Source organism: Peromyscus californicus, unplaced genomic scaffold, assembly GCF_007827085.1.
Source record: "Peromyscus californicus insignis strain IS unplaced genomic scaffold, ASM782708v3 Scaffold_11__1_contigs__length_118956290, whole genome shotgun sequence".
NCBI lineage: Eukaryota > Metazoa > Chordata > Mammalia > Rodentia > Cricetidae > Peromyscus > Peromyscus californicus.
Window position 1 is genome coordinate 57671056 of NW_026294402.1, and position 24138 is coordinate 57695193.

The following is a 24138-nucleotide window of genomic DNA, read 5'->3' on the forward strand; positions in this document are numbered from 1 at the left end:
ATGTGTGATGTTAAAATGCTCTCCAGATCTCCAACTCCTCTCAGTTTTGTTAACTGCATCACACTTCTTTTTTTTATTTTTAAAATTTATTTATTTATGTTTCTATTATCAGCTTGATATAGTATAAATTCTTATCCTAATAGTGAAATGTTTGATTGAGGCTTGCCAGTAATTGAGTAAAACCAAAACTTATTATAAGCCACAGACATCCTAGGGTCCCCCCTGCTGTGTAGCCTCCCTGGTTCTGTGAATTGCAGTCTGATTGTTCTTTGCTTTATATCTAGAATCCACTTATGAGTGAGTACATACCATGTTTGTCCTTCTGGGTTTGGGTTACCTCACTCAGGATGATATTTTCTAGTTCCATCCATCTGCCTGTAAATCTCATGCTGTCATTGTTTTTCTCTGCTGAGTAGTACTCTATTGTGTATATATACCACATTTTCTTAATCCATTCTTCAATTGACGGGCATCTAGGTTGTTTCCAGGTTCTGGCTATTACAAATAGTGTTGCTATGAACATAATTGAGCATGTATCTTTGTGGTATGATTGAGCATTCCTTGGGTATATGCCCAAGAGTGGTATGGCTGGGTCCTGAGGTAGATCAATTCCCAATTTTCTGAGAAACCGCCGTACTGATTTCCACAAGTTTGCATTCCCACCAACAGTGGAGGAGTGTTCCCTTTACTCCGCATCCTCTCCAACATTGACTGTCATTACTGTTTTTGATCTTAGTCATTCTGACAGGTGTAAGGTGGTATCTCAGAGTCATTTTGATTTGCATTTCTCTGATGATTAAGGATGTTGAGCATTTCTTTAAATATCTTTCAGCCATTTGTGATTCTTCTTTTGAGAATTCTCTGTTTAGCTCTTTAGCCCATTTTTTAATTGGATTGTTCAGTATTTTGATGTCTAGTTTCTTGAGTACTTTATATACTTTGGAGATCAGTCCTCTGTCAGATGTGGGGTTGGTGAAGGTCTTTTCCCATTTTGTAGGCTGTCTTTTTGTCTTATTGACCATGTCTTTTGCCCTACAAAAGCTTCTCAGTTTCAAGAGGTCCCATTTATTAATTGTTGTGCTCAGTGTCTGTGCTGCTGGTGTTATATTTAGGAAGTGATCTCCTGTGCCAATGCATTCAAGAGTACTTCCTATTTTCTCTTCTATTAAGTTTAGTGTAACTGGATTTATGTTGAGGTCTTTGATCCACTTGGACTTGAGTTTTGTGCATGGTGACAGATATGGATCTAGTTGTAATCTTTTACATATTGACATCCAGTTATCCCAGCACCATTTGTTGAAGATAATTTCTTTTTTCCATTGTATAGTTTTGGCTTCTTTGTCAAAAATCAGGTGTTCATATGTGCGTGGATTAATGTCAGGGTCTTCAGTTTGATTCCATTGGTCTGTATGTTGGTTTTTATACCAGTACCAAGTTGTTTTTATTACTGTAGCTCTACAGTAGAGCTTGATGTTAGGGATGGTGATGCCTCCAGAGGTTGCTTTATTATACAGGATTCTTTTAGCTATCCTCGGTCTTTTGTTTTTCCACATGAAGTTGAGTATCTTTCCAAGTCTGTGAAGAATTGTGTTGGGATTTTTTTTTCTTTTTCTTTTTTTTTTTTTTTTTTGGTTTTTCGAGACAGGGTTTCTCTGTGTAGCTTTGCGCCTTTCCTGGGTAGTCCAGGCTGGCCTTGAACTCACAGAGATCCACCTGGCTCTGCCTCCCGAGTGCTGGGATTAAAGGCGTGCGCCACCACCACCCGGCTGTGTTGGGATTTTGATGGGGATTGCATTGAATCTGTAGATTGCTTTTGGTAAGATTGCTGTTTTTACTATGTTAATCCTACCTATCCATGAGCATGGGAGATCCTTCCATTTTCTGATATCTTCTTCAATTTCTTTCTTTAGAGATTTAAAATTCTTATCAAAAAGGTCCTTCACTTGTTAAGTTAGTGTTATCCCAAGGTATTTTATATTATTTGTAGCTATTGAAAAGGGTGATGTTTCTCTGACTTCTTTCTCAGCCCTTTTAACATTTGTGCAACATACTTCTTTCTCTTGGGCTGTTTCCACTTCCTGTTAGCAGCTCTCCTGGGCAGGTATCCCACGGCTCTGGCATCTCCAACATCTTCAGGTCTCCAAGGCAATCCAGGCTTCAACTTCACAGCTTCACTCAATGGCCTCTCTAGGCCTCCATTCAGGGACATCCCTGACACATGCCTAACCTCAGCGGCTTTCCTTAGTCACGGAGGCAAATTCCATAATCTGTTTCTTCTCTCCTTAACTGTAAAGCCAGAACCACTTGGCTGAAACTGCCAAGTTCTGCTGCTTGCTAGGGCTAGAACATGGCCCCTTGTCCAATTACATCTTCACCAGTTTTCTGTTTTCCATGGTTTCCTTCACTGTCTAAGTTTGGCTGTTCTGGAATCTGATCTTTAGAACAGGCTGGCATCAAACTCAGAGATCCACCAGCCTCTTTCTTCTAAGTGCTAGGATAAAGGCATGCACCACCACACCCTGTTTTAAGCTATTCTTTAATTCCTGTTCATAAGTTGGACCCTTAGCTGGGTGGGATCTTATCCTGGGGTCATCTCTCTTTTTATTCCATTTCTTAACCCATTTATCTCCTTCAACACAAGACTTAGCTCCATTCCACTTCCTGGTGCTCCTTTTCTCCCCAAATTTTACATATTCTAATTTACCTGCTCAGCTTGCTCCTTTTCATGATAAATCTTCATTACAGTTACCACTAATAACCACATGACAGAGTCTGTGCTAGGCTGTTTTGAGATTTCCTCTGCCAACGGAATTAATCCAAAAGGCTTCACTTTAGCCTCAGACAGACTCTTCAGACAAGGGCAAATAGCATCCACATTCTTCACCAAAATATCACAAGAGCGGTCTCTAGGCCACACACTAACATTCTTCTCCTCTGAAACCCCTTGATTTAGGCCCCCACAGTTCATCAGATCACTCTCAGCACCACTGTCCTCCATGTTTCTACTAGGAGGGCCCATTAAGTGTCACTTAAAGCATTCAAGTGCTTTTCTAATCCACAGTGCCAAGGTCCATATTCCTTCAAACGAAAGCATGGTCAGGCCTATCACAACAATACCCCAGTCCCCCAAATCAACTTCTGTCTTAGTTAGGGTTTTTATTGCTGTGAAGAGACACCATGACCATGGCAACTCTTAAAAAAGAAAGCGTTTAATTGTGAGTGCCTTACAGTTTCAGAGGTTTAGTCCATTATCATCATGGCAGGAAGGATGACAGCATGCAGGCTGACATGGTGCTAAAGAAGGAGCTGAGAGTTCTATATATTGATCTGCAGGCAACAGGAAGTGGTCTGTCTCACTGGGCATGGCTTTAGCATGTATGAGACCTCAAAGCCCGCCTCCACAGTGACAAACTTTCTCCAACAAGACCATACCTACTCCAACAAGGCCACACCTCCTCATAGTGCCACTTTCTTTATGGGTCATTTTTTTTTTCAAACCACCACACCCTTTAATGCAGGGTCTCACTATGTAGCCCTGTCTGGCCTGGAACTCACTATGTAGACCAGACTAGCCTTAAACTCACAGAGATCCTCCTGCCTCTGTCTTCCTAGTGCTGGGATTAAATGCGTTCGCCACCATGCGGTCTTACTAGCTTTTCAAAGCCATTCCCATTTTCCCTGCTTATCATTACTCCAAAAGGAAAAACTTCACAACCAGAGAGCAGTCAACTGTCCCTGTGGAGCGAATCCCATGTCTCAGATGGGATTCTACATGCTATAAACCTTCACTTCCTGGCTAATGTTGACAATGGCTCCTTAGTGACACGCAGTGATTAATAGCCCTATGTCAGGATTTCACAATATGAAGCTCAAATTGCAAAGTTAATCCAATGAAAATACACACCAGGTATTTATAGTGAAAATACCTGTTGAAAGACTTCCCCCCTATAGACACATACAACATAGCTCCCAGGGAGGAGACCATCATTTTCCTAAAATTTTGGCAAGAAGCTGAGGAGCCCTGGTAAGACTGGCACCTTGGCGGAACATTTCCTCCTCCCTGTGACACCCCGTCAGCTTCTGACGGTCCCGTTCCTGCTCCTCAGAGCTGCAAATGGCTGGAAGAGATTTTCCTCTTCTTTACTTTATGGTCCTAACTCACAACTTACAGCAGCCATAAAAGAAGAAATGTATTGGTGGAAACATGATGCAGTACTGAGGGGCCACGACCACTTTAAGATGAAGTTCGAAATGCATAGCCAAGCGACAGACTCATCGGGGTCCAGCCTGTGCTAAGGGGGTCAAGTTGCAGAGAAACCAGTGGAGGTGCTTGGGGAGATGGTTCAGCCAGTGAGGTGCCTGTTGGGGAAGCATGGGGATACACAGCACCCACAAAAAAAGGTAAAAGCCAACTATGGAACACATGGAGGGCATATGCTTTTAATCCCAAGACTCAGGAGGCTGAGGCAGGGGGAGCTCTGTGAGTTGGAGGCCAGCCTCACGTACATAGCAAATTCAGAACACTGAGGGATACAAGGTGAGATTCTGTTTAAAAGACAAACCAAAACAAAACTGAGTGTGGCTGGCATGTCTCTATAACCCCAGCATTGGAGTGATAGAGACGGAATGATTCTGGAACTCACTGGTCAGCTAGCCTGCCCTGACCAGTGAGCTCACAGTTCAAAGACACTGTTGCAAGCAGCTGGAGCAATGGCTCCAGTGTTTAAAAGCACTTTTGCAGAGGACTCAGTTTGGTTTCCAACACCCATGTGATGCCTCATAACTATCTGTAACTCCAGTTCCAGGGGCTCTGACATCCTCTTCTGCCAGCTGCAGGTACACACACACACACACACACACACACACACACACACACACACACACACACACACACACGGTACACACTGGCAGACAAAAGTTATATACATAAACCAAAATAAACACCTCTTAAAAGAGAGAGAGAAAGAGAGAGAACCTGTCTCAAAAAACAAGTTTGGGCCGGGCAGTGGTGGCGCACGCCTTTAATCCCAGCACTTGGGAGGCAGAGCCAGACGGATCTCTGTGAGTTCGAGGCCAGCCTGGACTACCAAGTGAGTTCCAGGAAAGGCGCAAAGCTACACAGAGAAACCCTGTCTCAAAAAACCAAACCAAAAAACAAGTTTGGATACTTAGCTGGCAGGGAAGGTATCGTGACCACAAAGGTGGTTTCCCAGGATGAGGCTTATCCATTATCCTTGGGACATTCTGACTCCTATGATTTCCCCAAATGCAGAAAACTCAACTGCGTAATGTGTGGAAGGAGGGGACTATGCTCACGTTCTCCCCTATAAGAATAAACATTAAAAAAAAGTTAAGGGAGAGAGTAATTGAGGAAGACACCTGATGTCAAATTCTACATGCACCTGTGCGCACGTGCATGCATGTGCACATACACACACACCACACATACACACACACCACACATACATACACACCACATACACACACACACCACATACACAAATTCACACACACACGCCATATACACACCACACACACACACACACACACACACACACACACCACACATACATACACACCACACACACATACACACACACACCACATACACAAATTCTCACACACACCATATACACGCCACACACACACACACACACACCACACATACACACACACTACACACACACATACACACACACACCACATGCATATACACATACACACATTCACACACACACCACACCACACACACACATACACACCATACACACTACACACACACACATACCACACACCACACACACACACTACACACCACACACACACACACACACACCACACACACATACACACATTCACACACACACCACACCACACACACACACACACACACACACACACACACACACAGGGAAATCAATGGAGATCTGAAATGCTCCTTGGTTCGAGGTGAGGCAAGTCACACAGAGGCCCTTCTTCCTCCCTCTTGGGACATTTGGCATGGGAGTTAGGGATGACAAAAATAAGTCTCTCTGTCACTCATAGCAGCATCACAAGTGATTATGCTTCCTCCATCAGGCAGATCGTAATTTATTATGCATTCATTTATGAAATATGTCTGACACCCACTCTCTTTAAATTGCTCACAGCCCCGGGAGGGGCCCAGTCACGAAAACAAACAGCTACAAGGCGAAAGGCTACATGGTAGAAGGAGAAGGCAGAGCACAGAGGAGGGTCTGTGACTTGACCTTTGAACACGGGCAGCAGGACAACCGGAGAGTCTCAGAGCAGGGACCTAGGCCACCAATGCCGGAAGTCTAAACCGAGTCCCGGGTCCAGGCACAAAATCAAAGTCAAGAGCCAGAAGGACAACGCAAAGGGTCCAGAAGAAATGCTTATTGCTGGAGCACAGATTCCAAATCTGGGGTCCCAGGGTCGGGGGCAGATTGATCACAAAATGGGAAAGTCAGCACCAGTGACACGAACATCCGTGTTGCCTCTTCACCCTCTCTTCTGGGACACCCCTCATGATCCCGTAACAAATGGGTCAAGAGAGATCAGCAGAGACCCCCGGCTTTCACGAGCTTGTCAGGGTCTGTGATAAATGTGGATCAGTCAGACTGGACTGGGAGGACTGGGATGCAGTGAAGAGAGGAACTTCTTCCTCTTTGGGATGCATGGGAAATGACGGAAGGGGAGGGAAGTAGCTGGCAGCCAGGGGCGTCCAGGGGTCACGTGCTCGTGGATTCCAAGTACGTGAGGGGCTGGGACCACTCATGGGCTGGTGTCAGCGGCCAGCCTCCAGAGGTTGTACTTTGTCTTGGGGACACAGTTTTGAAACTGTGGGGTGTGAGCCTGGATGAAGTGGTATAATTTAAGGGGGGGGGGAGCACAAAACATTGACTGCAGTAAAATATCGTTGAAAGCAGTTACCAAACATTAACTCAACATCGAATGCATAATGAATCCAAGGTATTTAGGGCGTCACTCACCCATGTGGTATCACACAACTGCACTGCAACCTTGGTTATGGACAGTGCTGAACACACAACCCCTGTGCCTTGTAGTGAACGTACTGTGTGCCATACGACATCGACATTCACTGCTCGCATTTAATTATGGAAAAACAAAACCTACCACCGTTATTAAGCATGTAGGTATCCAATTAGAAGATTTAAACTGTGTTGGGCTAGAATGTTTGCTTTTACAAATTGCTGCTTGAGGGCTGGCAGGACAGCTCAGTGGGTAAAGATACAGGCCGCCAAGCTTGAAGACCTAATGTCAGTGCTCAGGACCCACAGGGAAGAAGAGAAGTGAGTCCCACGAGCTGTTCCCTGTCCTTCACACACAGTTGCACACAGACACAAGTACACCCATAATAAAATTTCTTTTAGTTGCTGCCTGGGTTCTGATTTAAATTCGTAAGAAATTGTTCCATGAATCTTGGCATGGGATTAGGGCAGCATTGCCAACAGTTTCTGAAATGCCCCCCCTTTTTTTTGTATGATGCAGTTAAGTGAAGCTCTGTGCTCGACACTGACTCCTACAAAATCAAATATTGATCAACTCCAAAGAAAAAGTCAGTGTAGATCCACATCCTGCAGCATCAGATGGTCAACCAAGATATAATTTTGTTGTTGTTGTTGTTGCTGTTGTTTTGTTTGTTTTTGGAGACAGAGTTTCTCTGGGTAGCCCTGGCTGTCCAGGAACTCACTCGGTAGATCTGCTGGCCTCGAACTCAGAGACCCCCCCATTCCCTGCCTCTGCCTCCTAAGTGCTGGGATTAAATTCGTGTGCCACCACCACCCGGTTTAGGATTCAGTTCTTTAAGTGAAAATCACCCAGCACACCCATCTCACCGATGTTCCAGTCTGCTTTCATTTTTAATAAAATGGTTATAAACGGCGAAACTCTGAGGTACATGTGTGTACATAAATATATACACACATGCATAAGTGTATGTCTTAAATAACTGTGTTAGCATATTCTTTCTCTCTCTCTCTCTCTCTCTCTCTCTCTCTCTCTCTCTCTCTCTCTCTCTCTCTCTCTGCATGTATCTTTTTTAAGTTGTGTGTGCTCTGTCAGTTCCTACATGCCGTGGAGCATGTGTCGAAGTCAGAGGACAGCCTCCCAGGCTGGTCCTTGTCTTGCAACCGCCTTGCCTGAGACAGGGTCTCTTGTTATTAATTGCTGTATACCCTAAGCTAGCTAGCTCAGAGCCTCTGAGGATTCTTCTGTCTCCACCTCCCATCACATCATAGGAGAGCTGGGACCACAGACACACACTACTGTGCTGGGCTTTATGTGGGTCCTACGGATCCAACCCCGGGTCCTCAGGCTTGCGTGGCAAGCTTTTGACTCACTGAGTCTTCTCCTCAGCCCAAGAATAAATTTCTTTACCAGTAAGTTTTTGCTTCATATACTTATTTTACATAGCTGCATATCCAGAGCTGTGTAAACATCTCTAAGGCAAAAGAGGTCATAAGTGAGAAAAAATTTAAGAAACCCAGCTAGACACACACACAAAATCTCTTCAGTTAAGACCCATTGTTGGGCCTGGCGTACACCTTTAATCCCAGCACTCAGGAGGCAGAGACAGGTGGATCTCTGTGAGTCTGAGGCCAGTCTGGCCTGCATATTGGAGTTCCAGGACAGCCAGAGCTACATAGCGAGACCCTGACTTAAAACAGAGAAGAAGAAGAAGAAGAAGAAGAAGGAGGAGGAGGAGGAGGAGGAGGAGGAGGAGGAGGAGGAGGAGGAGGAGGAGGAGCTGTCTCTGAGCCCTCAGGCTGCTGGCAATTGTCATCACCTAACTGGTAGACCTGAGAACAGCAGCTGTCATCTAACTCTGTCCTATGTCCAGAGACCAGGGCACTAGGGACAGGTGGCATTTGTGAGCAGTTCATTTGTCCCTTCCTGGCTTAGCTGGGCTGTATCTGAAGTATGATGGAAGTGTGAGAATCCCACACAGCTTTCCTCACTTCCACCCATGTACGGGGGTCCCCTTCTCCACGGGTCTGCTTTCATGGTTTCAGTTGCAGTCAGTCATGGTCAGAAAATAATCGATGGGCAATTTAAGAGATAATCAATTCATAAATTAGAAATAACTTATTATAGTCTATCACTTCATCTTTCTAATTTATTATTAGTTACTATTGCCAATTTCTTACTATTATTTTTATTTAATTTATAATTAAACTTTATCTAAGTGTGTATGCACAAGGATGTGCAAGTGTAAGTTGTGTGTAAGTTCAGAGTTATGGGGGATTCCAGGCATCCACTGGGTGTCTTGGAACAGATGCCCTGATGATGGGGAGGCGGTATCATGTAAATTCACCTGTAAATTGCTTTATGTTCATCAAAGCATCTAGGGTTCCAAAAGATGGTTACACCAAGTCTTAGACTCATCCTAGGATTGGGGTAAGGAGACCAAGGCTCAGAGAAGGTCAGGCCCCCATTCATGACTTAAGACAGGAAGCCAGGCCTGCCAGGAACCTTCTCCCGTGAACTCCTAGCTGCCGGGCACCATTGTTCCTCTGGGAGAAGTGAGGCAACATGAGGGCTCCCTCCTCCAAGGGTCTATGGTTTCCCCAGAATGCCTGCTCCTCAGGCCAGGTGAGTTTCATTTTATGGCAGAAATCAGTCCAGCTGGGCCTTTCAGGCAACATCCCAGGGGGATGGAAGATGTTTTTGGGGAAAGTGCTCGTAATAATATTTTTGCATTTATAGGGCCCCTATTTTTCTGAGCATTTTACAGTCCGTTGAACTGAGTCATCGGCCTCCTGTGGGTAATTGCTGTGTTTATAACTCACAGCTCCTTTTGAGGATTAGGAAGGGTGAGGCTGGGTGTCTATTCCAGCTAGCCCACTCCTCAGCCGCTTCCCCTGTGGGATTACAGTCCTCCAGCGTGAAGGGGGCCCTCCGGCACCCCAGGCTCTTTCCTGATACTTCCTGGGACCACCTAGATCCATCTTGTAGACACTTTGCGACAAGCTGGTTTCCCCAGGCAGTGGCAGGTCATCTTTCCATCCCTCCCTTCGCTCTCCACAGCATCATTGGAGTCCAAACCAGGGATTCTGCTAACGGGGGGGGGGGGGGGGGGGGGGGGGGGTACTCTGTGCAGCAGTGAAAAGCCTTTTAAGCTTGCATATGAACTGGGATTTTTCTCGAGGAGCTTGAGGGTGTGGACCAAGAAGTGAAACCCTCCCCAGGGCTCTACATTGCACAACTCAGTCCTACTTGGGGCCCTGCCAGTCCCTTCACTCCGTGTCCCTGCCTCCTGCTACTCTGAGAAGCTCCCTCTTTTATACACTGCCTTGCAGATCTGCCTTGCAAATCCCTCTACTCTGCCTTGCAAATCTCCCCATTCTCAGGAAGCGGCTCCAAAGCCAATGTTTGATCTCGCCCCAAAGTGTCTTGTCTCATACTCAGCAATCACTCTTGTTTGTTTAGCTTCCTCCTCCCCCTCCTCTCGTCCTTCTCCTCCTCCTTTCTCCACCCATCCCCCACGTCCATGATCACATATAGCCCAGGCTGGCCGTGAACTGAACTCAGTACGCAGCCAAGGATGACCTTGAACTCGTGGACCTCCTTACCTCTACCATCTCCGAAGTGTTTGGATTACAGACCTGGACTACTGCACCCACCATTTTAAAAATTATTATATTTTTAATTTGGAGTATATGTGTTTGTGTGACTGTGGCTGTGTGCATAAGAGTGTAGGTTCCAAGAAAATCAGAGGTATCAAGTCCTCTGGAGCTGGCAGTTGTGAGCCACTCAACGGGGTGCTGGCATTGAACTCCAGTCTTTTGCAAAAGCAGTACAGCCTTCTAGCTGATGAGACATCTCTTTAGTTCCCCCACCTCCTTTTTCTGAGACAGCCTTCCTATGTAGCCCAAGCTGGACTCAAACTCCTGTCTAGAAATCCTCATACCTCAGCCTCCCATGTGCTAGGATTACAAGTATGTTTCGCCATAGCAATACAATTACAAGTGTGTTTCGCTTAGCAATACAATTCTTTTTTTTTTTTTTTCTAATTTTTATGTGTATGGGTGTTTTGTCTGCCTGTGTGCATCTCTGTGCACCCAGAAGCTAGAAGATAGTGTTGGATTCTCTGGAACTAGAGTTACAGATGGTTATGAGCTGCCATGTGGGTACTGGGAACAGAATCCAGTTCCCTTGGGAGAGCAGCAGTGCTTTTAACCACAGAGCCACTTTCCAGCCCCAGCAATAACATTCTTGAAGTCAGAGTTGTTTATTGGAATGATATCTAGACAGCAGGTGGGACAGACCCAATGGGACATGGCGCCACGTCCCACACCACCCTATGAATCTGAGGTGTGCTTCCTCCAAGCACTAGGGACTAGCTGAAGGCCTTGAACAAGTTAGGCAAATGCTCTGCCATTGAGATGTATCCCCAGCCCTTAGGTTCTTCATTGTTGTGATTAGCCAGGAGGGTGTGTGTGTGTGTGTGTGTGTGTGTGTGTGTGTGTGTGTGTGCACTTATCAGACCCTCTCAGTGCTAGGCAACTCTTCTACTGAGCTAAGCCTCATCTCTAGTAGATAATATTGGAATCAGACACAGACATCTCTCCAAATGACAAAATATTTAGTCTAAAGCCTTAAAGCCAAATGAAGCTCGCAAACACCTCCTATTCAGCCAGTGCTGTTTTTTAAAATGGGAGTTCGCACTCCTTTAGGGCAATTCTGAATTAGCCACAGTCCCCACTATTCCCTGTTGTTGTACACCAAGGCTGAGTCATTCATTTGTGTTGTCTGGATTGCCCCAGTAGGCATCCATGTTTATATCAACTCTGCCGAAACCACAAGGGAGAAGAAAAGCATTTCCTAATTGTCCTCTGGTCAGTACTGTTCATTATCAGCTGCCTTGGGCTTGAGATCTTTTCCTCCTGCCTCCTTCTGCCTTAAAGGTATATTGCTTTATTTATGACTTTTATGTGTATGTGTATGCCTGCATGGGTTTATGTGTACCGTGTGCATGCAGGAGTCCACAGAGGCAAGAAGAAGGGGTCGCATTTCCTGGAACTGGAGTTACAGGTGGATATGAACTGCTACATAGGTGCTTAGGACTAAAGTTGGGTCCTCTGTATGAGGAGTAATTGTTGTGGGACAATCTTTTTGTATACTGTGAAGATGTGTCTCTGTGTAAGACGCCTTCTGATTGGTTTAATAAAGAGCCAAATGGCCAATAGCTAGGCAGGAGAGAATAGGTAGGACTTCCAGGGAGAGAGGAACTCAGAAAGAATCTGAGGCCCATGGGATTCACCAGCCAGACATGGAGGGACCCACAAAATGAAGGAGAGATAAAGAGCCACATGGCAGAATGTAGATTAATAGGAATGGGTTAATTTGAGTTATAAGAGCTGGTTGGGAACAAGGCTAAGCTAAGGCCTAGCTTTCATAAGTCTCCGTTGGCTTTCAGCGTGGGCCACATATATCCACATAGGGCCCGAGAAAGCTAAAAAAAAAAAAAAAGTTCTGAACACAGAGCCAGACACCACTAGTAACTGCAGTCTCTCAGACAGTCCCGGTGCTTGCAGTGTACAGGGACATGGTTCCTTTAAGAGGCTCTGCTGTGCAGCCTACTCGCACTAGGTACGAATGCCTGTTGCAGCAAGGACACAACAACTTCCCAGAGCCGGGACAGTTAGGCTCATCTTGGACAGTTAGGCATGGCTCCCGCAGGTGCCTGTGGACCTGAGGGGAACAGAGCCAGCTGCCAGCAGGTAGCCTGGCTGTTTAAGGTTTGGCTCACATGGTCAGAGAACCATGTAGTAAAGCATGGTCAAGACCAAGAAAACCTCTAAACAGGTATAGTATGCTTGAAAATGTGCTTAGATGCTAAAGAAAGAAAAGAAAATTGGTAAAGACAATCATAGAAAACAAGTTTAAAAATAATAAAGTCAAGTCTTTAATATAAAAAGAATAAGCCATATAAGGATGGGGAAAATCATAACACAGAAAGCTTGGACCACATATAGTGCTTTATTAATTTTAATTTTTCAAAATGATAATGAGCAAAAAACAACTGCTGAGAGACATTGGATTGTAGAAAAAACTGCTAAATTAAACCAGCCTACATGTTTTAAGGATGTCTTAACTTCAGAATGGAAGTCAGGAAATGTGTTGCTTGAGGGAGAGGTTATGCCTTTGTTTCCACAGGAAACAAAAAGCTATGGATTCCTTCAAAATTAATAAAGATCAGATTTGATGAGGGAAAACATCCTGAAAGTCTTGACTGCAGACATGAAGGAAGAAACCAAGAAAAACTACAAGACAGGTGATACTGATCCCTTGACATGGGGACAGCTCTGAGACTGGAGGAGACATGATAAATCTTGTTGGGTACAGAGTCCTCATGACTTATAATTACATGCCATCCTTTCATAAGACATGGATGGAGATTTATATTACAGTTTGGTTATGCAGCTGAAACAGACTTATAAAGTTGATAGATGCCCTTCACCTGCTCAAACATAGAACAAAGAATCATCTTTAGCTGATTTGTGCACATTGTTCATTGCATACTTGTGTTAATTCAGATACGAATGTTACTGCTGTCTAATAATCCTCTTGTACACTGTAAAGATTTGTCACTCAAATTGGTCTAATAAAAACACTGATTGACCAGTAGCCAGGCAGAAAGTGGGGCAACCAAACTAAGGATGATAGGAAGGAGAAAGACAGAGTCAGGAGTCACCAGCCAGATGCTGAGGGAGCAGGAGATGAACTTGCCATGCTAATAAAGATACCTCCATGTGGCAAAGCATAAATAGTAATATGGATTAATTTAAGTGTAAGAGTTAGCTAGTAACAAGCCTGAGCTATCGGCCAAACATTTATAATTCATATTCAGCCTCTGAGTTGGTTATTTGGGACTGGGTGGTTAGGACAGGAAATATCCATTTACATGTTACCTTTGAAAGATTGTGTGTATTCAGAACAAAAGGACAAGACATCAATGAAGACAGGTAGCCCAGGTGATTCAGCCTTTCAGAATGCCTCTGTTGTAGTTTTCTCAAAAATCTACATCTAGACCAACTTCAAAGCTGCTAGTTAAGATAGTTCAGCCTCACAGACTACTCTAGCAAGGACTTGAGATAAGCCATGCATGTTTCCATTACACAGAGACTGGAGAACAAATGATACAGCTACCTCTCCCAGGACTTGACCATTATCCCAATCTTCTCAGGGTCACCTAAAGATATTGCCATCCCCAGACAACAGGAAGTAATTTTAAGAACATGACACCCACATTCCCAAGAGATGGGGTAGGTGGGTTTTGGTCATTGAGTGGGTTATGGATGTTTATCATTGTTTAGGAGGCTTGGTTGCAAGTTGTTACTGGTCATGGTCAGGGAAAAAACTAAGCAAAGGAGATTATATTCAGGGACCTCTTTCTGAAAAGAAAATAGGTGGGGTATGGGAATGATAGGATAAAAGGGTAAATTATTGAATCTACTTTTAAACTAAAAAGCAAATATTTTACATTGGTATGGATTTTTGTATATTGATACAAACTTAAGGTTATTTTTGTTACAACATATAATATAGGGATGATAGGATAAAAGGGTAGATTACTGAATTTGCTCTTAAACTAAAAAGCAACTACTAGTCTCAAATATTTTACATTGGTTTGGATTTTTGTATATTGATACAAATTTAATGTTATTTTTGTTTTAACGTACTGTATATATGTTTCTACTCTTAAGGTATTTTTGTATATTGATACAAATTTAAGGTTATTTTTGTTACAACATACCATATATATGTTTCTACTCTCCTTTAAGGTATTGTACACATGAAGCTCATTTAAAAATGTAATGTAGCTGGGAGGTGGTGGCACACACCTTTAATCCCAGCACTCAGGAGGCAGAGCCAGGCAGATCTCTGTGAGTTTGAGGCCAGCCTGGGCTACCAAGTGAGTTCCAGAAAAGGCGCAAAGCTACACAGAGAGAAACCCTGTCTCAAAAAAAACCAAAAAGAAAAAAATGTAATGTAAAGTTCTAGTTCTTGAAAGATATTATTACACACTGTTTAGGATAATTAAGTGATGCAGGTTAGTAGTTAGTCATCTATAATAATCAAACTTGTAGTCATGTTAGGTATGTTTTCAAGGTCAAACAGAGATATATTTTAGATAGATAAGTGGTCTTCAAACACTTCAGAGAACTACAGAATATGGCATTTAAGGTGTTTTAAAACATAGGCTTTTCATGACAGTGAGACCTGTCTGCTCCTGGCAGTACCAATCTACTTCAGAGAAGATGATGCACATCAAAGAACCTCCATATGGAGTTTTCTTTCACTGTGGCAAAGTTAGTTGCTGGGCAAGAAACTGACTTTATCTTGACTGCTGACAGCATGCTGTACAAATTGGACAAGCAGGACACGAAAGAAAGCAATTGTCAAATTTTGCCAAGACAAGGTAGGGTAGTTCTTCAAAATTCCTACTTCACAGAAAAGCCTGTCAGATATTCTAGGCCTATAGGCCAAAGGTGAATGTCCCAATGTTGCAGAGGAACCATGGGTGACTGTCTGGGATGTCAGTTGTCTCTGTCACTTCTATAGTTTTGGAAGTTGTTTGCTCTGAACTTCCTATTTACTCAGATAATATTTTATCCTTCTCAGGTCTCTGATGGGGTTGAAGACTAGATAGTCATACAATCTTCTTTGTCACAAAATTCAGAAAAGAAACTTACAAAAGAGATGTAAAATTTATAAGGTTGAGAGACATAAAATCTTCAGTTGTTTCTCTAAGAAAATGTTATAAAGTCTAAAGGGATTTTTTAGGTTGGTAATAAAAGTTATGATAGAAAGTGGTTTAGGTACAAACTTTGAACTCACCAAGATAGGATAGATAATAGAGTACTTTCTCTGAATTTGCCAAATACAAATGGACTGGACATTGTAAATGTAATTCTTACCTGATAATTATTCTTACTGTATGTAGTTTTACTGTGTTAGAGTTAAAACCCTTCCTTTTTATTTAGATAAAAATGGGGAATTATTGTGGGGAGTAGGGATAGGGTGCTGACTCAGCTTTGCACAGACCTGACACTACCTTTTCTTCTCAATGAAACAAAAGGGCTTCACTAGGATTTGGGGGATGCAGTGTCCAACAACAACATCGATGGCACTGGAGGATTCAGGTCAAGTTAGTCTGAGGTCATGCACATCGTGGGGTGAACCACCCTGTCCCACACACACCTATTCACAGCCTGGGAGATGTGACTAAACTATCAGAGCGCTCTTCCCCGAAGGCTGTTCCTGCACAAGCAGTAACCACTCCCAATGGCTCTGAGCAGCCAGTACAGCTCTATGGGAAGCTGGTAATCACCATGTAACATCCATCTGACCACAGGTGTGGTGGGAAATATTGCGTAAGGCTAATCAAAGACTAGATTCTGGTTTCAATCCTGCTGTCAACTCTCTGGCCTGTCTGGGTCTTGGGGAGGGCTGTTTACCTCTTTAGATCTATCTCTTTTAAAAATAACTAGTATTTTTTTTTGTGTGTGTGTGTGTGTGTGTGTGTGTGTGTGTAAATGCCTGTGTGTGCATGTGCATGCAGAGACCAGAAGTCCTCACTGAATGGTGTTGCCCAGATGCTATCCACTTTATTTTGAGACAGGGTTCTACTCTGGCCTGGGTCTCATAAGTAGACTAGCCAGGGACAGCGACATTGACCCCCAGGGATTTGTCTTGTTTCTGCCTCTGCAGTGCTGGGATCACAACTACCTGCCATCACAGTTGGCCTTTTACTTAGGTCTTTGTGTTTGCAAGGTAAGTTTACCAAGTGAGCGTGTGAGCCATCGCTCCAGCCCAACAAACAGCAGGAAGAGGTGCCCGATGGTCATTTAGGACAGGGCCTTCACATGGCAGAAGCTTTGGGGAGCAGTTTGTCACAGTGAATCCAACAGTGATCCCTGTACCCTGACTTCAAATTTCCCCATCATGACCCAGTTTGGGCTCCCCTTTTAAAAGCTCATAGAAATATTTCATCACTATAATTATAGGCGAGGCTCCCTCTGTCGTAAGAAGAGCTGGTGGAAAAGGGGACAATTAACCAAGGCATGTAATTGAAGGGTATATAAATATATCCGGTGGCAGATGGGGGCCTTTCCTGTCGGATACGCTCCCCAGTGTCCAAGGGCAGAGATAGGAGTGCTCTCTTCTTGAGCAGGAGGATGATGAACACGTTATTACTAAAACAGGAGTGAGGTGTCCGTGGGCGAGGGAGGCTTCCGGCGCCTCCTGCATGGACTGAGTCACACCCTCCCTTTCCTACCCAGGAGGCTTTCCACGCTGTGGCCCCATTTGAAAAGTCTACTAATCATGAGATAGGAGGGAACATTTGGAAGAGAGACAGTGTGACTCCTGTCACTGAGCAGAACAATGAAGAGCTCAAAAATAGTAGTATCTGCTTGTGGAAAACCAATAAACATATAATTTTCAGGTAATTACTATCATATAATTAGCTCTCTGCTTTTTCATATACCCTAGCAGGAGTGGAATTGGAGAGCCACCGGGACACAGTTTACTACAGTACATCCCAGAGCAGAAAGGAAGTTTGTTGGTGGTGTTTTTTTTCTCCCCACAACAGAAATTAAGGGCCAGAGTACCCCAAAGCTGGCGGAGCCCAGGTCCACTTCTGGTTGGTGAGCAAGGCCTGAAGGTGATTAAAATCAGCCCAGGACCTACAGACTGAGCACCTGGACTTGATTCCAGCTCTTTAGCCCGCCACATGTCTGCTCCCCTTGCCTTCAGTGTCCTTGCATAGGATGATGGTACCCAGCTCAATGGTGCCTCCTCATCACACCCAAGGGGGCGGAAAATGTGAAGTGAGGAAATCTCAGGTGTCACTACCAAGATGGATGGCAATCCCAAGCTTAATTCTATCAGGCAAAAATCTCAACCCATAGTGTCTGCTTCTTGGTATCATAAGCGATCTACAAATCAGGCAAACTTTATAAGAAGAAGAGGTATGTAGCTCACAATTTTGGAGGCGAGTGCAAACAGCAGGACTCGGGCTCTGAACCCGTGGTGGATGGCCAAGTGTGGGGCATGAGCAGAGAGAAGATTGTGTACCTGGCCAGGAAGCAGAGAGGGAGAGGCAGGCATGTTCATTCCACAATAACCCTTTCCAAGAACTACCGACGGAGGACAGTGGATGGTGGATGGTAGATGATGGAGTGTGACCAGAGAAAGATCACGTTTTGAGCCAAGAAGCAGAGAGGGAGAGAACAGTCTTGTTCATTCTCTGGCACTCTTCTCCCAAGAACTACCAGTGGGCCCCATTAGACCTACCTCACAGTACTACCTAAGGAAGGGCCTTCTGCTAGACACCATCTCTTGAAGGTCCTACCCCGTCCCCATACCACCACCGTGGGGACTGAGCCTCTAGTGCATGAAGCCTGGGAGGACATTGAAACAATATGCCAATCAGAGTACTTAGCATTAACTTTCTTTCTCTCATTGGGTTTTTGCTGGGTTTCAGATGAAGAAGATTGACATGGAGTTCACGGAAGATAATCAGGACACATTTAAGATCAGCACCACGAACCTGTGACTTACAGATGGACGTGGCAGGAAGGCCTGTCGCTAGTGGTAGTCTGTGTGGGCTGACTGGCTGTCCTTAGCTGCCTTTTGCTTGCTCTCCAGTGCTGAGCAGTGGCACTGGGACCTTGCATCATCAGCCACCAATGCTGAAAATAGAAAATATCAGCAATGTATGAGAGAGTACCTACCAAGCAGACACACAGAGCATAAGTACATTTGCAATATATCTGCAGTATTAAAATTTCATAGGGAGGGTGATGGGGTGGGGGAGTTCAAGAGAGCTATTCAGGGAGGCAATAAAAGATAGAGAAACACTTTTTAGATAATTCTATGATTCTAAGAGTCCTGATCTGTAGATTCCACAGGTCCATGACTGAGGGTTGCTCTGTGGACTGATATCTGCCCAACTCAACAATGTCAGAGTGTGAAGTTGGGGAGGTTCCTTTGCCATTCTAAAAGGAGGAATGCACATACGCACATACACGTGAATCATCTTTTTAGAGGAAGAGAAGATGACCAGTTTGACCAGTGTCTTAATTTTCTTCCTGCTGAAATCGGAGTCTGAGTGGACTTGAGTATTTTTATGGTGTCCTGGGGTACAGGAGAGAGGAACAGAGCCAGTGAGACAGTGTAGGAGGAATACACAGTGAAGAGTGTGCTACTGGAATGCTTACTGTCATGGAAGAGGGGACCTCCACCTTGTTGGGGTGTCTCAGAGGAGTCAGAGGCAATGGATCTCAGGAGGTTTCCTTGGAAGGGACCATTGTGTTTGGGGGACAGGATCCAAGGGGTACTGGGTTGCTGTTCTCCAACCATTATTATCTGAAGTTTGACTTGTGTGTCATACATCTCCACCTCCCATGCCAGATTACTTCTGTTACACATGGGAGACTTTAGCAGGAGTTTGAGGACAGGAGGTGTTATGTGAGACTTTTCCTGGCAAGAACAAATGTCTATTCACCCTATCTGGGGACCAAAGTAATGATACTACCAATGTCAAACTTGGTGAACCAGCAAGTTTATTGGTGTTATTTCAGGAGTATGGATGAGGGCTTACTTATAGGATTAGGGATGACTCAAAGGCAGCTGCATCACCCATGCCCACCCCACATGGCTGATGACTCATGGAAGCTGCAACTCTGCAGCTCTCTGCATGACAGGGCAGGTTGCTCAACAGGTCAGCTGTTTGGCGAGCCCCCACCCCCACTCCAACAGTGGTTTACTGCTTTCATAACTCTGGGGAGGGAGGGACCGTGTGAATCTTGTTAGTTTTAGGGACTTTCTGACATTTACCAGTTGTTTTCTCCAGGAGTCTCATGAACTTCCCCATTCCTTATTACAGGGCCTATTTGAATTCAGAGGAAACTGCAACTTGACAGGAACAGAGCATGACCAGACTTTTCTTGTCCCCCTTCTCCCTGCTGTCATGGCTGCCTTTGGCAGTAGCTACCTCTCTCCATGGCCACACAGCTCCTGTTAGGTGCTCCTTTCCTCCTGGGTCAACCTTACTTTTCCTTCTCTTTAGAAGAAGGATTCCACGTTTCTCATGTGACAACCCATGTTAGGGAGGAAGCATCTGATGTGGACAGGTCTACAGACTCGGGGCAAGGATGAAGGAATTCAAGCAATGTCCCAGCAGAGCCGTAGCACATAAAGGAGGAGGCGATTGTGACCATCAGCAACCTTGTCGATCAGAAACCTGGGAGGATGCTCCTGTCCTGAAAGCCGTCCATCATGTTTTATTTGATGAAAAAATAGAGATGTCAGGCTTAAGTATTAAACAGCTTATCAAATTTTAACTGTCAATCATGGGTACTGTTGTTAATGATTAAAATTTGATTCATATATTAAGATACTTGCAAGTTATACATTTCAAACTACAATGAACCTCTAACAAATTACATTTTATACAAAGAACATTGGTTGTAATGGATGAAAGTTCATTTTCTGGGCCTCCCTATCCTCTTTTGTTTGGTAAAATCATTTTTACTATCCAACTTACTACTTTAAAGAAGCTATAAGATTCTAGTGGGCATGATGGTGTTTGCTCGTAATCCCAGCCTTGGCAGTTTAGCAAAATCCTGTTGAAAGAAAAAAAGAGGAAGGAAGGAAGGAAGGAAGGAGGAAGAAGGAAGGAAGAAGGAAGGAAGGAAGGAGGAAGAAGGAAGGAAGGAAGGAAGGAAGGAAGGAAGGAAGGAAGAAGGAAAGAAGAAGGAAGGAAGGATTTCTTAAGGAGACGATAGTGTGGCTCCCTGATAGTCCACCTAGCATGTATGAGACCTTGGATTTAACCCTCAGCACTGAGGAAAAACAAATTTAGGAGACTAAGGTTTCCTGAGGGAAACACACTGCTTGCTGTGGACGGTGAGGTCTCTCCTTAACTTGCTTCACCCGCGCTGTTGTGCAACGGTTGCCACAGAATCCTCCAAGGGAGCCCTTCACCCCACCTCTGGGTCTGTTCATGTCCCCAAAGCTTCTGGCACAAACACCCCTAAGCCACAGGATTCTCCCTTCTCCTCCTGAGCACTCAGGATTTAAATTTTTTCTATTTATTATTATTGTGCATGTATGTGTATGTGAGGGTGGCGAGCATGCTGTGGTGTGCACATGGAGGTCAGAAAACAACTTTGTGGAATGAATTCGCCCCTTTCACCTTTACATGGGGTCCAGGGATCAAACCTGGGGTGCCAGGCTTGCACAGCAGGCACCTGAACTTGTGGAGCCGTCTTGCTGGTCCAGCGTTGAGGGTTTAAATGGCACAGTTTGGCATCTGGACGTAGCATTTTGTTCCCTAATTGCTTCATAGCTCACTCTTTTTCTTCCTCCCTTTCTCCCTCCTTCCCTCCCTTCCTCCCTCTTCCTTCCAATCTTTGTTTCTCTGCAGTACTGGAGATCAAACCCAGGGCCTTGTGCATGCTAGACAAGCGCTCCAGCACACAGCTACATCCCCAATCCTCTTGTTTCTTATATTTTCAACGAAAGGAGAAGTTTTCCTGGGTCAGGAACATATGTCATTGTGTGTACCAGGCTTTTCCTTTGGGGCTACCAACCAGCTCCCAAGTCATGACATGGAGACTTATCCCTAGTTAGGAATGCTCGACCTTAGCTTGTGTTCATTTCTGGCTAGCTTTTTTTTTTTTTCCTTTAACTTAAAGTACCCATTTCTCTTCATCCACATTTTGCCTCGGGGTTTTTTACCTTTCTTTCTGTATGTCCTCCTTTGTGTCTACTGGCTGGTGACTCCCTGGCTGGCCCCAGGTGGCTCCCTTTCTTTCTCCTTCATTGTTTCCTCTCTTCTTTTTCTCTCTTCTCTCTCAAGCCTAGAGTTCTCCTCCTACTTAGTCTCCCTGCCTTCAGCCCAGCCTCTCTCTCTCCTGCCTAGTATCGGCTGTTCAGCTTTTTATTAGATCAATCGGGTGCCTTAGGCACGCAAGGAGAAACAGATGCAACATATCTTCCATAATCAAATGCAGCATAAACGAAAGTAACACATTTTTCATCACTAACAAAGGCAGCAGAAACAAATGTAACACACCTTTACATAGTTAAAGTCACATTCCGCAGCATAAACAAAGTAACATATCTTTGCCCAGTTAAAATAGTATTTCACAACAATTGTGTACCTAGAATAAGAGCACGTTTATAGATATTACCACTCCACTTAACAAACAAACATCTAATGAGCACCTATTATGTGCTCTGCACAGTACTGGGCTTCAGGCATATAAAAATTATGCAGATAAATTCCAGATCCTTGCAGAACTCAGAATCTAGAGGGGGTAAGATATTTTTCAATAGAATGTTCTTTAAAAAGTGCTCAAAGGAAGCAATTATCATGCATGCTTGGAAAGAGAAGGGCTGGAGTCTGCTCTAGATGTTAAAGAATGAGAAGTTTCCAGAGAGGATGTTCTGGTGACAGTGAGTTACACATGATAGAAAGATGTGTCAAACGGTGGGGCACTTGTGTTTAGTGAGTCATTTGGGGACTGAAGAGAGTGTGAAGGTGGGAGGTGGGGCACTACAGAGACCATTCCCAGGCCCCCGAAGGGGAGTTCTAGTTTTGCCTTTTGCTTCTGTGCCCTTGGACATATCAACCTGTGAAAAATCATTTCCTTATGTCTAAAGTAGGGGGATACAGGGGCTGGGGTGCTTCATTTGGTAAAAGTTCTGTGCAAGCATGACAACCTGTGTTTAGAGTCTCGGCATTCATCACCACTCAGGTGCGGTGTGGAGGGTGGGGAGATATTCAGGGGTTCAAGAGTGTGTGTTCACGTGTGTATATGTGTGTGTGTGAGAGAGAGAGAGAGACAGACAGACAGAGAGAAAGAGAGACAGAGAAACACAGAGAGAGACAGAGAGACAGAGAGAGACAGACAGAGACAGAGAGACAGAGAGACAGAGAGAGAGACAGAGAGAGAGAGAGAGAGAGAGAGAGAGAGAGAGAGAGAGAGAGAGAGAGAGAGAGAGAGAGAGAATGAATTATGCCTCATATGTATGGTGTCCACTGAAGCCAGAAGACAGCATCAAATGCCCAAGAGTTGAAGTTACAGGTGGTTATCAGCCATCCTACATGGATTCTGGAAGCTGAACTTGGGTCCTCTGAAAGAGCAGCAAGCACTCTTAATAGCTGAGCCATCTCTCTAGCTCTTCAATTATTATTGACTATCATTAATTTTTATTTATACAAATTATGTTTTATAACGTTCTTGGAAAGTTGAGCACTGCTGATGGGGGTGAAGTTTTTTTGGTTTTTGTATTTTTTTTAACCTCCTGCTCCACTTTCCCCTGTGCAAAGAAACTGTGTGTGTGTGTGTGTGTGTGTGTGTGCGTGCGCGTGTTTGTATGTGTGTGTGTGTGTTTGTATGTGTGTGCGTGTGCGTGAGTGTGTGTGTGTGTGTATGTGTGTGTGTGCGTGTTTGTATGTGTGTGTGCGTTTGTATGTGTGTGCGTGTGCGTGCGTGTGTGTGTGTGTGTATGTGTGTGTGTGTGTGCGTGTTTGTATGTGTGTGTGTGTTTGTATGTGTGTGTGCGTGTGCGTGTGCGTGTGTGTGTGTGTGTGTGTGTTGAGGTGGTGGCAAGTGCATGAACTCATGCACTTGTGTGATCAGACCGTGTCTCCCTATGCAGCCCCAAGCTTCTGGCTTTGAACTAGTGACATCTTCCTTAGCCTCTCAGGTGCTGAGTTTATAGGGTGCATCACCATGCTCTGCAGTAGGAAGACATTTTTATCGGTTTTCTGCTCAAATTTCTCTGCCCTTTCCTTTGCATATCTATATTCCCACAGAAAATGGACTCATCTTTATCTTTTGACAGTTAATCTTCCGGACTGTTCCTGGAGTTGCCCTTTATATTCATGATTACTTCACAAGATAGGGCACATGTAAATAAGTGAGCATCAGTGAGATAATTTACGAACCCTAAGAGGGGAAGGCATCACCCAGGAAATGTCTCTTTGGAACCCCACAGCCTTCAGGAAGGTAGAGAGTGTGCGTCTGGTGCTGCGTCTTGCAGCTCCGTTCTTCTTTCAGACTTAATGTTTGAGACTTATTCCGACCACCT

At 44.5% G+C, this 24138-nt stretch overlaps 1 non-coding gene across 1 annotated transcript; it reads left to right on the plus strand.

Moving 5' to 3' along the window:
- The first annotated feature begins 5164 nt into the window (after positions 1 to 5164).
- Positions 5165 to 5327, plus strand: LOC128105957 (U1 spliceosomal RNA). Its single transcript, XR_008216549.1, has one exon. It is a non-coding gene; the product is annotated as a U1 spliceosomal RNA (small nuclear RNA).
- Positions 5328 to 24138: the final 18811 nt, after the last annotated feature.